The sequence below is a fragment of the Pinus tabuliformis genome, chromosome 3_1 (genome assembly GCF_031772625.1).
Source record: "Pinus tabuliformis cultivar Carrire ecotype Pingquan chromosome 3_1, CPIR1, whole genome shotgun sequence".
In the NCBI taxonomy this organism is placed as follows: domain Eukaryota; kingdom Viridiplantae; phylum Streptophyta; class Pinopsida; order Pinales; family Pinaceae; genus Pinus; species Pinus tabuliformis.
In genome coordinates this window covers 310834744-310852398 of record NC_142301.1, presented here as the reverse complement: position 1 = coordinate 310852398, position 17655 = coordinate 310834744, and positions in this window count along the sequence as shown.

The following is a 17655-nucleotide window of genomic DNA, read 5'->3' as shown; positions in this document are numbered from 1 at the left end:
ACAGACCCGCGTACACATGCGTTTAGCTCAGGGCAATGTCACGTATAGGGAGAAAAACATTGTTTTTTAAGTATTTGGATTAGGTCTGGAAGAAGGGGTTTCCCTAGGCCATGAGTACAACATCACAAACATCAAGAGTGAGATTTAGAGCTATAAAAATGTTGCTACCATATTATCTTGATGTCCTTGTCCACGAACAAATTGATGTCTTCATAGGTAGGCAAGCTCATAGACACTTGCTTGGCTACAAACCCTGTTGTGCTCTCAACAGTATCATTTGACTCTACTCTCCTGAATGCCAATGTACTTGTGCCGTTGAGAGATAGACGAACACTGTGATTCCTGGAGACATAGAAACACTCATGACAAGCAATCTATCAATCATAAACCAAAACAAGCTAGAGGACTAACTTGTAACATACCTGCATGATTGATTGTGAAGGTTGCGCAATTTCTATTAGGAGGTTGGCAAATTGACTGACTACTCGAACTGCGCAATGCATAGTCTAGCCTGGCCTGCTGACGAATGAAACTACAAAATCCACAATTTCTGTCAGCAATGACATGCAACCAACAAACCGCATTACACATTTTTTGGGGCCAAGAGGACATTGCCTCCAAGAATTGTGGAATGCAATCTTGGAGGTTAGTGTTGGGCCATACTTGCACAATTTTTGGAGGGAAGGAAGGGCCTTGGCTTCTGGAAATGCACAGTAAATGTTGGGTAAGGGACGGCCTGGGCCAAGGTAGCCCAGACCAGCCGATAGGCAACAGAAAGCATGATACGTTGGAATGCATGATGAGATGAGTGCAAACAAGAGTGAATGATCATCCATGTAAACAACAAGTGTAGGATTTAGAAAATGGGAAAGCATGCATGTGTGTGAAGCGAGTCACCACAGCAATGACTGTCCATGCAAAAACAATGTCATGCATTGGACAGAAGTGAGATGCGAACGAAAACTGAAGTGATGCTTCTACAAGCTAACATACATCAAAACAACAACAAGCACTCACTGAAATCAAGTAGAAAACACTCACATGAAGTGAAACAAAAAAAGTGATAGAAACGCAGCGCAAGACATGAAAAATAGGCTTAACCTGAAAGAACTGAGTTGAATGTATCGACGACTCTTAGATGCAATGTGGGATGTCAAAGCTGCAAGGTTGATATGAGGAATGAGCTCTGCAGCGTATGGTTGATGAGTTTTGATAAAATCGAGGTTGTGACATGCATGCCACAAATATAGGAAAAGAGACACTTGGTGGGAGGTTTCTGAAATGATACATGCATGTAACCTCTAGCTGCTAAAAATAGATCCCTCAATTAAGGGATGCCTTTGCATGTCGCCTTGGGAGAAGCATTCCATGCATGCAAATATGTTTTTCTCGGTCCCGAAGGGAAGCGGTCAACCTAAAGACACATGCATCGATCTGCGAGCTGAAGATGCAAATCCGCATAATTTCTAGGCCAAGCAAAGATGGCTATCCCAGAGGGATTGTACAATTTATGGGAGGAACAAGTGACTATCTCCCAGGATTGCGCAATTTTGGAACTGAGTAGTTGTCCTGCGTCAAACCTCACAATTTTCTCAAGGAAGCTTGTCTGACTATATTGTACAATTTCTGAGATGAGTATCTGTCTTGGGTCAGACCTCGCAATTTTCTCAAGGAAGCCTGTCTGAATATATTACACAATTTCTGAGTTGAGCAGCTTTCCTGGGTCAGACCTCACAATTTTCTCAAGGAAGCCTGTCTGATTGTATTGTACAATTTATGAGCCCAGTGGGTTTCCTGGATGGATTTGCGCAATTTCTGCTAGTTGTTGGGCTAGCTGTCCCAGAGGGATTGCACAATTTCTGGGAGCAGTAGGTGACTATTGCCTAGAATTACGCAATTTCTGGGCTAAGCAGCTATCCTAGGATGAATTGTGCAATTCTGGAGCCCAGCTAGGTTTGTGCAATTTTTGGAGGGAAGGTTGGTTCCCCTCCAGAATTGAGCAATTCCCAAAGGGAGCTACTCAACCAGCAATTGACACTAAGTCAAGAAAGCAACCTGTGAAGGGGGTGGAACAAACTTGCATGCACAGAATTACAAGACACTATGAAACAACTAAAGCTGATGTGCTTGGCAGTGCAAGACATGCTGTTGAGGAGGATCAGTAGGGAGGCTTAAAAATGAAGCTAAGGAAAAATTTTGGAGGGTGGCTGTAGCTGTTACAACATATCCCTTGAATATGAAAAACATAAGAGGAGTGTAGGAATGTGTGCAATTGGGAAAAAATACAAGAATATATAGGGCTTCACTGTTAAAATAAGGGTTAAGGTGGTGTGTTTGGGATAGGATAGATACCGAAAAATAAGACAATTCTAGCTACCAACAAACATTTCATCTCTAGTGTTTCTCCACCACCAGCTAGCCTAGATAGTACCTCGGTGAAGTCACGTAGAAACACAAGCATTTATCCACTGCCAGTGAGCCTGGTTAGTACCCAGGTGGAGTTGCCTGCTTCACCTCTCTACGCAGGAAGCCTTTCTCTTCTTTCACTTTTGTATTATTTTTGAAAGAGGACTATGCATAGGCGCTTATTTGTTTTTGGGGCGGAAGAGGGATCCCAAATTATTGAGAGAAGAAGAGGTTGTTCCTTCAGAGAAGCATGTAAATACCTATGATTTAGGTTTGCTCATTTAGATTTTCCCCTTGTTCGTCTTTACTAGTTGGAAAAGGTTGAGCACACAGAGCAAAAGATTGAGCATAGACATGGGTTTTCCCAGTTTGGACACAGGTTCATGGTTTGACCAGAGCTTCCCTTACAGACAGATCATATTTTCCCTTGATACTTCATCAGCTAAAAGTTACAACGAAGCACAGAGAGGAAGGACACATGTTAAAATTGGCAGCTAGGGCCAAACTTCATGTGGGTCATCTTATTCATCGATGATGATATTTTTATTAGATTCCTCTCATTGAGAGGTGTAGGATTGATCTAAAGATCATCTGATTCTGATTCGAGAGGTGTAGGATTGATCTAAAGATCATCTGATTCCGATAAGTATTTATGGAGATATGAATTTATTTTGATTATGGACTAATTGTCAAAGTCGGCCAGCAACTTATGTAGGCTCAGAAGCCCAACAGTCACATCTATTCAACCCCAACGTTTTGCATATAAATGCAAGGATTATTCTCCTCATTTTTCACACTTCACTCTCATCACATCTCTCTCTCTCCTGCATAGAAAAGAGTCTCTTCTCTCTCCTGCACAGAAAAGACTCTTCTCTCACACGTGTGGAAGGAAGGACACAGATTTTAGGGCTGCAACTGCAGATCGGAAGTTTGACCAGTGTTGACCATCATTCTCTCTCTCTGGACTGCGCAGTAGGTGAACCTGACTCTCTTTGGAAGGCCACATTTTTTGGTGAAGGAATCAAGGCGATCCAATGGTCGGTTTGCAAGATATTGACTGCCCTAGTTTAGGGCTGATCTAGGGTTTGTTGCTACTGATGTAAATAAGATTTTTGTACTGTTTCTCTCTGCTGAATTATTGAAGATAAGAGAAGATTTGATCAAAGTGTTCCCCATATTGGTTTTTGTCCCTGGCTAGCTGCCACATCTTGTGTCTCTTGTCTTGGCTTGTTTTCTATCGATCGTTTAATGTTCTATCTGCACTTAATGGACATGTGATTGCTAATCTGTGGATAATAATAAGAAAGATAAGTAAACTACTCTAAGCATAGAATATACCATAACTAAACATTTAATCAAAGATGATGTGAAGACAAAGCCTGAGCAAGAGCAAGAGCAATCACCAAAGAGAAGATTGACAAGGCTATCCTAAAAGAACTATGGGGTCCTCAAGACTCTTCCTCACTGAAGACAAGCTCCGTGAGAAGTCTGACTATCATGGATGGAAGATGTCTCTCGATTTGACTTTAGAAGATTAGGGAGTGTTGGACCATGTGAGAGGAAATATTGTTGAGCCTCCATCAAATGCACCCGCTTCTGCCCGGAATAAATGGAAATCTAGAGAAGTCAAAGCAAAGAAGATCATCCGGGACTCTATCAACAAGTGCTTGGTGGCCTATGTTTCTGAGCTGAACACCTCCAAGGAAATCTATGATAGACTGCTAATTTTATTTAAAGTTAGTGATGCAAATCAAGTTTTGTTTCTTAGAAATAAGCTGAAGGAAATTAGGAAGGGAATAGATGAAAATATGCAAGCATATTTCTTAAGAATCACTAAGATCAAGAACGATCTCCTATCTATTGGAGAAGTAATTCTTGACAGGGAAATGGCACTCACAACTCTTGGAGGACTACCATCTGAATGGTATGTATTTAGGACTACTCTCCTCAACAATAATGTAATTCCTCGATTTGACGAATTAATGGCAAGTTGCATTCAAGAAGAAGCAAGGATGGAAGAACAGGAAATGCTTGCACTTAAAGGTCATCCCACTACCTTTTCTTCTCATGCTAAAAGAAGAAACCATTCCAAAAGGAAGACTGGACCAAAGGGTGGAAAAGGACGATGTTATCATTGCAATAAACCAGGTCATTATGCAAGGGAGTGTCCTGATAAAAGGAACTCACACTGGGATGATGATCAAAATCCCTCTCAAGGCAATCAAAGAAATGGCAAGTCAAATGGCCAAGGTAAAAGGAGTGATGGAAGTCACGAAAGAGGACAACCATTCAAGAAGGCAAGAAATTCTAGGTATGAATCTAACACTATTGACAATAAGCATGATGAATATTATCTACCAACTTCTCTATCTACCTCTGCTCCTCCAAACTTGCTGGGAAATTAGCGTATTGATAGTGGTGCCTCAAGGCACTTCACTGGTTACAAAGAAGTTCTCCATAATCTGATAGAGAAAGAAACCAACCTAGAAATTGTCCTTGGAGATAATATGAAATATCCCATGAAAGGTGTAGGCAATGTCTCTCTTAAATTGAATCAAGGTAATACAATCCACCTATAGGATGTATTATATGTACCTGATCTCAAAAAGAACCTGGTGTCAATTTCGGCAATGGAAGACAAAGGATATAAGGTGGCTTTCAGCGATGGCAAGGTACATGCATGGAAAAACAATATTAAAAATGCCTTCACTCTTGGGTTTCGAGTTGATTCATTATATCAGGTCGGAGGAAGTCCATTATGTGTCATGTCTTGTGACACATATCTTCAGTCTGAACTATGGCATCAGAGGTTTTCTCACGTTCATTATAAAGCTCTACCTGATGTAGTAAAAATGGTGACCGAGATGCCCAAGTTCAGGTTAGAACAGGAAGGTGTATGTCTCGGATGTGTTGAAGGAAAGCTAAAAAGGGAACCATTCCCCTCAATCCAAAGAAAGACCTCTGATATATTGCAGTTACTTCACTCAGACATATCTGGTATGATGCATGTGAACTCCTTGGGAGGATATTCATATTACCTCACTTTTACAAATGACTATTCTCACAAGACTTGGATATACTTCTTGAAAAAGAAGGATGAAGTGTTCTCCTAGTTCCAACACTTCAAAGCCTTGATCGAGAATCAAACCAAAAAGAAGATGAAGATCTTAAGGATTGATAATGGGACTGAATATGAATCTAATGAGTTTCATGACTTTTGTAAAGAGGCTGGCATTAAGAGGGAGACTACTACACCGTACACTCCTAAACAGAATGGTGTGGCAGAAAGGAAGAACTGTACGATTGTGGAAGTTGTCTGTGCTATGCTCCATGATCAAAGACTTCCGAAGTTTCTATGGTCCGAAGTTGCAAACACTGCCATCTATGTACAAAATCGATGCCCCCATCAAGCAATGGGTTCCAAGACTCCCGAAGAAATGTTCACCGGTAAGAAACCTAACGTTTCTCATTTTAGAATTTTTGGAAGCCCTATATATTTTCATGTGCCGAAAGAGAAAAGTAACAAACTGGGTGCATCTGGAAAGAAAGGAATCTTCGTGGGCTATAGTGAAAATACTAAGGGCTATAGAATCTATGTATCTGGTCAAAGGGATGTTGTGATTAGTCATGATGTGACCTTTGACAAAGATATGGCTCTCAACAACGTGAACAATCTTCCTACTGTGAGGATCTCTCAAAGCTGATATCAGGGAACCAAAAGAAAAATATGATGAAACAATGCCCGATGTGGAAGAACCCATGGATCCTATTGATTCTCCTCCACCTGAGCCTTCCTATTCTAGGAAGAGGCCTTCATGGCTTAGGGGGACACTTGATGATGCTGAGGGATATGTTGCACCCTAGGAACCTTCCGTGAAAGTAAGAAACCAAAAAGGTATCAGGGATACCTGACCATCATGAGCACGATCATTCAAAATGAGCCTTCATCATTCTCATATGCTGTCAAGCATCAAGTATGGAAGGATGCTATGACTGAAGAATATTAGTCTATTATGAAGAATGATGTCTGGGAAGTGGTTCCCAGACCCCTGGAAAAGACAATTGCCACTTCTAAATGGATTTACAAGATAAAGCATGTAGCTAATGGAAGTATAGAAAAGTGTAAGGCTCGTTTTGTCGCTCATGGCTTCTCCTAGAAGGAAGGTATAGACTATGACGAGATATTTGCATCTGTTGCCAGATATACCACCATCCGCTCGATCATAGCCCTTGTGGCTTCACAAGGATGGAAACTACATCAGATGGATGTTAAGACTGCGTTCTTGCATGGTTCAATCAAAGAAGAGGTCTACGTGGAGCAACCCGAAGGATTTGAGATTTATAATCGAAAATCTCATGTGTGAAGGTTTAAGAATGCCCTCTATGGGCTGAAACAAGCATGAAAGGATCGATAGCTACTTGATGAAGCTGGGATTCACATGGAGTGAAGCTGATCCCAACCTGTACTTCAAGGTTGAAGATGACAAACCTCTCATACTGGTGCTGTATGTTGACAACCTCTTTCTAATAGGTGTAGACCCTCTCATTCACAAATTTAAGAGGGAGTTGTCTTCTGAATTTGAAATGAAGGACCTAAGACTGATGCACTATTTCCTAGGACTTGAAGTTTGGCAGAAGCCAGGGGAAATTTTCCTCTCTCAAGGAAAATATGTGGTCAAGATATTGGAAAGATTTGGTATGGTGGACTACAAGCCCGTAACTACCCCGATGGAGCTTGACTTCAAAAAGTTAAGCGGTAGTGCTGTTGGACCTATTTTATGAAATGCCACTGAGTATCATCAACTCATCGGAGCATTAATGTTCTTAGTGAACTCCCATCCAGGCATATGCTTTGCAGTCAACACGTTGAGTCAACATATTGTTGAACCTCACCACATACATTGGATTGGTGCCGAGAATCTATTGAGATGTCTTCGTGGCACAATTACTTAAGGGTTAAGATACACTACTGAAGATGTGAGACTACTTGGATATACTGATACTGATTGGGCAGGCAGTGTGGTGGACCATAAGAGCACTTCCGGGTGATGTTTCTCCTTGGGATTTGCTTCGATATCCTGGATGAGCAGGAAGCAGAAGTCAGTGACTTTGAGCACCGCTGAGGCAGAGTATATTGCTGCTAGCATGGCCTCCTATGAGGTAGTCTGGTTACAAAATCTCTTTAGTGAGCTATATAGATTTACATTGGATACCACCATGATTCTATGTGACAACCAGAGCGGGATCCGTTTATCAGAAAATCCTGTAATTCATGATCGCTCCAAGGTTCCAACATATCGGTACAGATGAACAGGTTGCCGACATTTTAACAAATCCCCTAGGAAAGGTCAAATTCCTGACTTTCCGAGAATGACTTGGTGTCATTCAAAGACCCTTTGATGAGGGTCAAGTATGATGTACTGAACTCTAGGAGCTCCAGGGGGGGCGGGTTACTTCTTGGAGCGACATATGACCACAGGCTGACTCACCATCCCCTGTTGGTGCACTTGGTACTGGGTAAAAGGTTCAACCTTCCCCTGTGACACCCCGTGGTGACTATGGAATAGGATAATTAGTTCTCCTATGGGCCTGGATGATGTATTCTCCATGGTGATTTTGGACAGGATGATTCGCTCTCCTGTGGACAAGATGATTCGCTCTCCTGTGGATAGGATGATTCGCTCTCCTATGGACAAAATGATTCGCTCTCCTATGGACAAGATGATTTTCTCTCTTGTGGGACAAGATGATTCACTCTCCTATGGATAGGATGATTCACTCTCCTTTGGATAAGATGATTCACTCTCTTGTGGGACAGGATGATTCGCTCTCCTGTGGACAGGATGATTCACTCTCCTGTGATGATTCTCTCTCTTGTGGGACAGGATGATTCGATCTCCTGTGGACAGGATGATTAGTTCACCTGTCGAGGCATCATACCCATGCAGTCTGGGACTCATGGGAAGAACCTCTCATCTGATCAATGAGCAGGGAAATGAGGATAGGGACCATAGTAGTATTGATGGATGCATCGTTGTATCTACCGTACTCCCTATGCTAGGATGACCTTCATTGATCTGGGATCAATGAGACTGGTCTGGGACCAATGAGAGTGGTACACACTCTGAGACTGACTTCGAGTTAGTGGAGGATGGTATGATACATCCTTGATCATTTCTTCTTCTTCATAATTAGAGAAAATCAGAGCAGAACCAAGCAGAGAAAAGCAGAGCAAGAAGGGTCAAGCCATACAGGTCAGTGCATTTGATGGATGGATAGCAGTGATGGTCCAACAGATTGCAGGTGAAGTTCTCCCTAGTTGAGAGGGAGTGTTAAAATTGGCAACTAGGGCCAAACTTCATGTAGGTCATCTTATTCATGGATGATGATATTTCTATTAGATTCCTCTCATGGATAGGTGTAGGATTGATCTAAAGATCATTCGATTCCGATAAGTATTTATGGAGATATGAACTTATTTTGATTATGGACTAATTGTCAAAGTCATCTAGCAACTTATGTAGGCTCAAAAGCCCAACAGTCGCATCTATTCAACCGCAACATTTTGCATGTAAATACAAGGAGTATTCTCCTCATTTTACACACTTCACTCTCATCACATCTCTCTCTCTCTCCTACGCAGAAAAGACTCTTCTCTCACACGTGTGGAAGGAAGGACATAGACTTTAGGGCTGCAATTGCAGATCGCAAGTTTGACCAGCATTGACCATCATTCTCTCTCTCTGGACTACATAGTAGGTGAACCTGGCTCTCTTTGGAAGGTCACATTTTTTGGTGAAGGAATCAAGGCGATCCAATGGTCGGTTTGCAAGATATTGACTGCCCTAGTTTAGGGCTGATCTAGGGTTTCCTGCCACTGATGTAAATCAGATTTTTGTACTATTTCTCTCTGTTGAATTATTGAAGATAAAAGAAGATTTGATCAAAGGGTTTCCCCATATTATGGTTCTTCCCTGGCTAGCCACCAAATCTTGTGTCTCTTGTCTTGGCTTGTTTTCTGTCGATAGTTTAATGTTCTATCTGCACTTTACTTAATGTACATGTGATTACTAATCTATGGATAATAATAAGAAAGATAAGTAAAATGCTCTAAGCATAGAACATACCATAACTAAACAACACAGGACTGGCCAAGCTCTATAATGTCATAAGAATCTTTCAACTTTAGCCACATATTAATTCAAAATCCAGAACATAGTACATGCACAACACTTATTCATTCATGCAGTGTAAACAAATGGAAAACTCAACATGAAATAAAAAAATATGAGAGGAAAGGCATACACAACAAGCAAACAAAACTAAAAGAAAAGAAAGAAAAGCGGTCAAGGAAAACATGATGTACAACTGGAATAAGAAAACCATGATGTACTGTGAGTGAAAAATGAGTGCAAGGAAAGGAAAACTAAGATGCAACTAATCCTACTCCTATTCTAACCACTAAATGGTTGGGGTTACATGAAATTAAATTTCTAGTGAAATCACCGTAGTTGCTCCCGCCCTACATCCACAAAGATACAAACAATTAAAACAGACAAAAATTAGTGTGCAACGAAAAATACAAAAAATTGAAACACTTGCACATGGAAAGGAGAGTCTTTCCTGTGGGTAGAAAAATGTGGCACGACCACCTGATACATGTGCTTACCTCCATGATGGATACTGTTATTCAACAAACCTTGGAACCATCTTGCAAATGTGTCCTTATCTACACTGAGATTCTTAGTAAGTGTGAGGAAGGATTGAAGCTTGTTACCTACAACATAGCTTTCTAAGTAAGATTGTTCCAACCACTTAGCGATTGGTTTGTGTAATTCATAATGGTTGTTTGGAAAACTTCGTGATATGTGAAAGGGTGAATTCTCGATTTGACAAATGGGATCATGATGGGAATCTTGTAAGGAAAAATAAATCTGATCATTCTCAACAGTCATGCCAAGACAATGATGACTTGCCATAACCATCAACACAGGATGAAGTGCCTCACATTCTTGATAGAAATATGAGGAGAAAGATGCTAAACAATGAAGATAAGAGATCATGAAGCAACTATCATCGGATGTGTTTTGGGGGAAAAAAGACTGAATGATAGTCACCCAAAATATAGGAATGATCAGATGATATGGTTGAAACGCCAGATTTCTAGTTTGAAATCAAAAAAGAAAAATCCATTTGAACAATCTTGCGAACACTTTGAACAATGGAACCAAGTTCACTGTGAGCTAGACATGACAGATCACCTTCCTACAACTGGTGAAAAATTGCATAGGCATCATGGTCATCACAGGAATTTAAAAAGGATGCTAGCATTGTGAATGCATGAGACTAGTTGGGGCATGGTGAATAGAGAGGAACTTGATTCATGTGATCACACAGGGAGATTTCTAGTGTGATGAGCAGATAGAGTTGGAGTGTAAGGATCGCAAGAAGACCAAGGAGCTGATCGTGAAAGGGAAAATTCGATAAGTATGATCACAGGAAAATACAATAGTTCAGATGATCAACTTCATTATTCCACAATTTCAAGAGGGATGTATATTCCCATCTCGAGTTTGATGCAAGAGATGTGCATGCAGACGGATGGATTGTGAAAGATTTGTGAATTTGGTCATAAGTGAAATTTTGAAAATTTGAGAGGTCACATCTAGAATACCAAACATTTTTTACACGTGAATTCACATCGAGTGAAACCATGTAGATAGATGGATTGTGCATGAGAAACCAAATCTGATTGGGTTCTGTGGGCTTACCCATGTCACAAAGTCTTAACATAACCATCAATGGACATTGAAGTGCCTCAAAACCCTGGCACATCCCAGAACTTTCCAAAATTGAATAATCATATTTTGAAGTTTGAACCATAACATGCATGGCTTGAGGATGGCTATTGTTCCTTATTTCAAAATTGCTCTTAGGATGGCAGCCATCTCTATCATAGCTTGCACTAGATTTTTCAGCTTCAGCAAGCTGACTTGAAGATTTGTCTTCATGCAAGAGAAAAGATGACAGGGAATGGGAAGTATGCTCTGTGATTAAACTATTTTCAACTTCATCATGGACAACATCATTGCCTTGTGTGAATTGAGGAAAGAAATCATCAGATGAAGAAGTAAGAGAACATGGAGTATCTATGACACATGTGGATGCGTTGTGAATGATAGGACACATGGGTAAGTGAGGTGAAGAGGAATTTTCCATATAAATGTTTTCTTTGACCGGAGCACATTCCAGATCCGAGTTAGAGTCTTCATGAGAAAACAGAATATCACATGATGTGCTTGGGCATTCATCACAACATATGGAAAAATGGGAATGATGACTAACCAAGACTCGGGGTTCATCGAAATAATTAATTTTACAAGATGTTCCATCGAGATTCCCAGAATCGGCCCACCACCCAGGCAGGCTGCCGAGATGGGGCGGGGTCCTGGCGCCCGGCCCCCCCATCCCACCTCGGTGTTTGAATAGTCGGCTCGGGTGGCGGGCCGTTGGGCCGTCGGGGTGGGGTGAGGGGCTGGCGCCCATCACCACACCCCACCCCGGTGGCCCAACGGCCCACCATCCGGGCTGACCATTGGGACGCCAAGTTGGGATGGGGGGGTCGGGTGTTAGCCCTCTCGCCCCACCCCGGCAGCCCAACGACCAACCTGGGTGGCGAGCCGTTGGGCCACCGAGGTGGGATGGTGGGGCTGGGCGGCCAACCTCCTGCCCCTCCCCCACGAGCCCGTTGGGCTACCGGGGAGCATGACCGGGCCCACCATGCCCACTACAGACATAGTGGGTAAATCTGAATTATTTAAATTTTTAATTTCTAAAAAAAAAATCATTAAACCTATTGAATTCTAAAAATTGCACATGAAAAATGAAAAACTAACCTTTCAAATGCAATAATCTTCCATTAAATATGTTGTTGATAGAAGTGTAGTTGCTCCACAAATTTGCTCCAAGTTTTTAACGAACCTCGAAAACCCTTGATGTGATGTGAAGAATAGTGATAATGAAATTTATGTTACAGAGGAAATTATGGAATTGTTTTACCACACAGTTAATGTGGGACTAATTTGTTTTTATAAAAACTTTAACATGTAAATTTTGTTATGGCGATATAGGGAACTATGATAAAATGAACATTACGGAATTGTTTTACTGCACGGTGAATGTGGGATTAATTTGTTTTTATAAAGACTTTAACATATAATGCTTGTTATGGCAATATAGGAAACTATGATATAGTGAACATTACAGAAATTTTTTTACAGCACGGTGAATGTGGGATTAATTTGTTTTAGAAGATATAATAGAAATTAAAAAAAACATGCAATTATCTAGTAAATATTATATAGTTTAAGTAAAAAATTAATTTAGGTAAGAGATTTAGTTTACAATTTTAATTTAAAATATTTATTTCATAAGAAAATTTTAGTTATATTTTTTTAATAAATTGTAGAAGAAAATTATGGAGGGAAATACATGAAACAAAATTTTTGGAGGGAAAATTTTTGGAGAAATGTTTTTGAGGGAAACTTTGGAGGGAAATTTTCATTCTTTAAGCTATATATTATCATTAGGAGAGAGTGCATTTCTATCATTTTATCGCCTTAATCCCAGATACAAGGAAAAGTTCCACATGGAGTTGGACAAGATTCTTGCAGTGGGTATTATTGAACTAGTGGAGGAATCTGATTGGGTGAGTCCAATGGTCATCCAGGAAAAGAAGAAAAAGGATGAAATAAGGATTTGCACAGATCTCAAGAAGCTCAACGATGCTTGCGTTCATGATCCTTTTCCAACTCCGTTCACAGATGAAGTATTGGATAATGTTGGTGGGCAAAAGTCCTATTCATTCACTGATGGATTCTCTGGATACCATCAAATAAAGATCACACAAGAAGACAGGAGTTAGACCACCTTTGCGACAAAATGGTGATATTTCCAGTATACAGTGATGCCTTTTGGACTTAAGAATGCGCCGGCGATCTTCTTGTGCATGGTCATCGTAGGGTTCAATGAGTTCATTCACAAGTTCTTGGAGGTCTATTTCAATGACTGGACAATGTTTGGGCTAGTCAAGGGCCATGTAAACAATCTGCGCTTAATGTTGGATACATGTCAAAGGTATCAGATTGCACTAAACCTAAAGAAATGCTTTCTTTGTGTCCCTTTTGGGATCTTGCTGGGTCATGTGGTATGCAGACAAGGAATCATGGTGGACCCTGCTAAGATCATGGTAATAATTAATTTGGAGGCGCCAAGAAGTGTTAAACAACTGCGTGCAACACTGGGCCACACTGGGTATTATCAGAAGTTCATCAAAGGTTATGCTAAGATTACCGCGCCTATGGAAAAGATACTAAATAAGGACGCGACATTCTGTTGGGATGAAGAATGTCAATGCAGCCTGGATGTACTGAAGGAGAAAATGGTGACCACGCTGATCCTAGCCTTCCCAGATTGGAAGAAGGAGTTTTGTGCGCATGTAGATGCCTCATGTATTGCACTAGGAGCAGTGCTGACATAGGCCAGCAAGGGAGAACTAGATCACCTTATAGCATTTGTGAGAAGGAAGTTGTCTAAGGCTGAAAAGAATTATTCAATGACAGAGCACAAAGGCTTGACTATGGTGTACGTGCTCCAGAAGTTTAGACATTATCTGCTAAGCAGAAATTTTAAAGATGTACGCAGACCATTCTGCATTGAAATATTTGGTCAATAAGCCTGTGTTGGGGGGGGGGGGGGAATATGCAGATGACTGCTATTGTTTCAGGAATATGATTTCGAGGTAATTGTGAAGCTAAGAAGGTTGAATGTAGGGCCAGACCATCTGTCACCCATTGAAATAGGAGAGGATCCTACTAATTTGGAGGAAGGGCTACCTGACGCGCAGCTCTTCATAGTGCGTGTAGAGGATAATCACTTTGTGGACATTATCCACTTTTTGACCACAGGGACTGCTCCAGAGGGATACAGTAGTCAATAGAAGAAAGAATTGGTGGTGCACATAGCAGGCTTTTCTGTAATTGCAGGCAATTTATATAAAATGGTATCGGACAAAGTACTTCAATGCTATGTGCCCAACTTTGAAAGAAACAATATCCTCACTGAAGCTCATGGAGGATTTGCAGGAGGGCATAATGATGGAAAAGCAATAGCCTAAAATATTTTGCGTGCTAGGTTGTGGTGGCCAACATTGCATAAGGATTCTAAAGCATATTGTAGGGCATGCAATGCATGTCAGAGGATGGGAAAGCCATTGCGAAGGGATGAGCTACCTTTGAATCTGTAGGTGTCATTGCAGCCATTTGAGAAGTGGGCAATTGATTTTGTAGGATCGATATAGCCTCCAAGCAAGAAAATAAGTGCGCAATATATCATCACCACGACCGAATATTTGACCATATGGGTGGAGGCACAACCTGTGAAGGACTGTACACGGGAAACATCAATGAAATTATTGTTTGAATATGTGTTGAACAAGTTTCGTTTCCCGAAGGTATTGATGAGTGATCAGAGTACACATTTTCTCAATGAAATGATCATCGCACTGACAGAAGAGTTATAGGTTTACCATTAGAAGAGTATGTCATACCATCCTCAAGCCAATGGAATGGTTGAGGCTTTTAATAAGATATTGGAGAATGTGTTGAGAAAGGTTTGCAACACGCAATGGAATGATTGGGACGTGTCCGTACCAACAGTGTTATGGGCCTACAAAACTACTTGTAAAAAGCTTACTGGTTAGACACCTTTTCGGTTGGTCTATGGTGTAGAAGCTGTAATGCCTATGGAATACATTGTGCCTAGTCTACTCATAGCAGATTTCACAGGAATAGCAGACCGCAGAGCCTTAGAAGAAAGGCTCATGCAACTAATAGAGCTCGAGGAAGATAGGTTTTTGGCTGGATTCCATTAGTAGGTTCAGAAGGGACATGAAAAATCTTGGCACGAATGGCACATCAAAGTGCGCACCTTCAAGGTAAATTATTTGGTTTTATTATAGTTAAGTAAGTTTGAGAAGTTTCCAAGAAAATTTTAGATGCATTGGCTGGGGCCATATCTTATCAAAGAGATTACAGATGGTGGAGCAGTTTAGCTCACGAAGTTGAATGGAGACCCATTTCTAGGAAGGGTAAATGGAAACTGATTGAAGCCATACACCGGGGATCCGACCCAATGACTACATGATGGTAGCACAGTCTTAGCGCTCCAATAAGCTACAAGGAGGTGCGGAAATATAAACTACACTGCCTAGTTGATAGAGCTACATGACAAGGGGTCTGCGCGAAAATGAATGTTGTCACAGTACGAGAAGAAGCATGAAGGGAGTTGCGCTATAGGGGAGACACCATGCATCTTAGCTAGAAAGCAACTGTTACAGTCACTGTTCATGATTTGGTTTCCAGAAGATGGTTAAGAGGAGCGGGGGGGCAACATTTAAGGCTAAATTTAAGAGTGAAATATTTGGAAATCTGCCGCGAATTCAACATTTATGGACGGATTTTGGGGGGAATGGTTGAATTTGAATTTGAATTCACCTATAAATTACACGTGGCCATCCAGTGAAAAACAATTTGCATCCTTATAATTTCAGTGCTCAGCTATAAGTTGTTTATGAATCCTCAGGTTTACGAGGATTTGGTCACTAGTTCTGTATTTGATAAGTTACCTTAGGAAACCCAATGGTTTATCCTCAGCACGATGTCTAGACTAGGAGAAATTGCTAGTACTGGAGGAATTATTGCCTCTGAGGGAGTTGCTCTAGAGGTGATGAGCATGGAGACTCCAGTTGCAGTCCCTACGACGCTGAGGTCGCCTGGGCTGAAGCCTACACCAGTGCAGGAAGTCTATTATTTTTGGTATGTTCTATGATAGAGCAATTTATTTCATTTCTTTTCCATATTAGCAATCACATCAGCATAAGTAAACTGCAGATAGAACATAAATATAAATCGCAGAAGACAAGCCAAGAGAAGAGGACACAATATGTGGCACTAAACATGGACAAACCCCACAATGTGTGGGGAAACCATTTGATCAAATCTTCTTTTATCTTCAAAGTTTAGCAGAGAAAGAGAGAGAGAGAGATAGTACATTTACAATAGATTTCAACACTTTGACTTGTCTAGATATAAGCATAGATCATGTCCTATAGCGATGAGATCAGTTGAAGACATTTTGCTTCAACTGCTACCTATCATCATGCTGCATCCTCTAGTTGCACCACTGCATACTGCACCATGCTGCACTAGACATGATAATCATCATGCTGCACATACTAATATGCATCATCATCATGCTACTGTCCTTACAGATATGTCTCTAGAGAGTAGACTGAGACAAGGAGTGTCCCTTCAAGATTCTTGTCTTCACAAGTATAGCGTATCTCCATGACTGTGCATAAGGTGTCAACATGACAGTGTATAGATGTATCCATGACCTGCATATAAATGTTGCCATAGCCTGCATATAAAAGATTCCATGCCCTGTATATAATTTCCATGGCCTATATATAAATTCCATGGCTGCGTATATGTTTCTCAATGCCCTGTGCATAAGTCTACTCTTTTACAGTGTTAAGGGCATCACGTGGCTATAGTTTAGGGTTACATAATTATGTCATCTTCACACTGAGATTGGCAGTTACAGGTCTCTCATGACTGCGGCTTCATTCTATGACTATGTTGATCTGTCTCCCATGATAGTGTGAAGATGCAACTGTCTTCACTTGCCTGCGGATCTTTATGTCCCACATATGTGTCTCCATTACATGCGGAGATTGCATCTATTGCTTCCTTACTGCGGTTAGATGGCATATATATTCCTACAGTCAAGCTCCACTACAACGTATAAGTTAGGGCTGCGTATATCATTGACTCCGGACAACGTGATGACTACACACAGCTATCTAGTGTGAACATTGCGACTGCGTGGTAGTGATGTGCGCTGAATGGACTAGGTATAGCATGGTTCCATATTCATATGAACATGAACATCGTATATGAACAGTGTTTGATATATAACATGAACAATGTTTGCATACATATGCTCCATGCACAGCATATAGGTCTTACCATGCTATCTGCGGCATTTTCATCACGTTGACTGTTGCTTCAATCTAGACATTGCCAGGATTGTGTTTTATCATAATGCCATAGCGTTCAATATGACTGCGTTTCACCATAATGCCATGGCTACCCAGATTACACGCTGCCTTTTGTTCTACGCTATTTC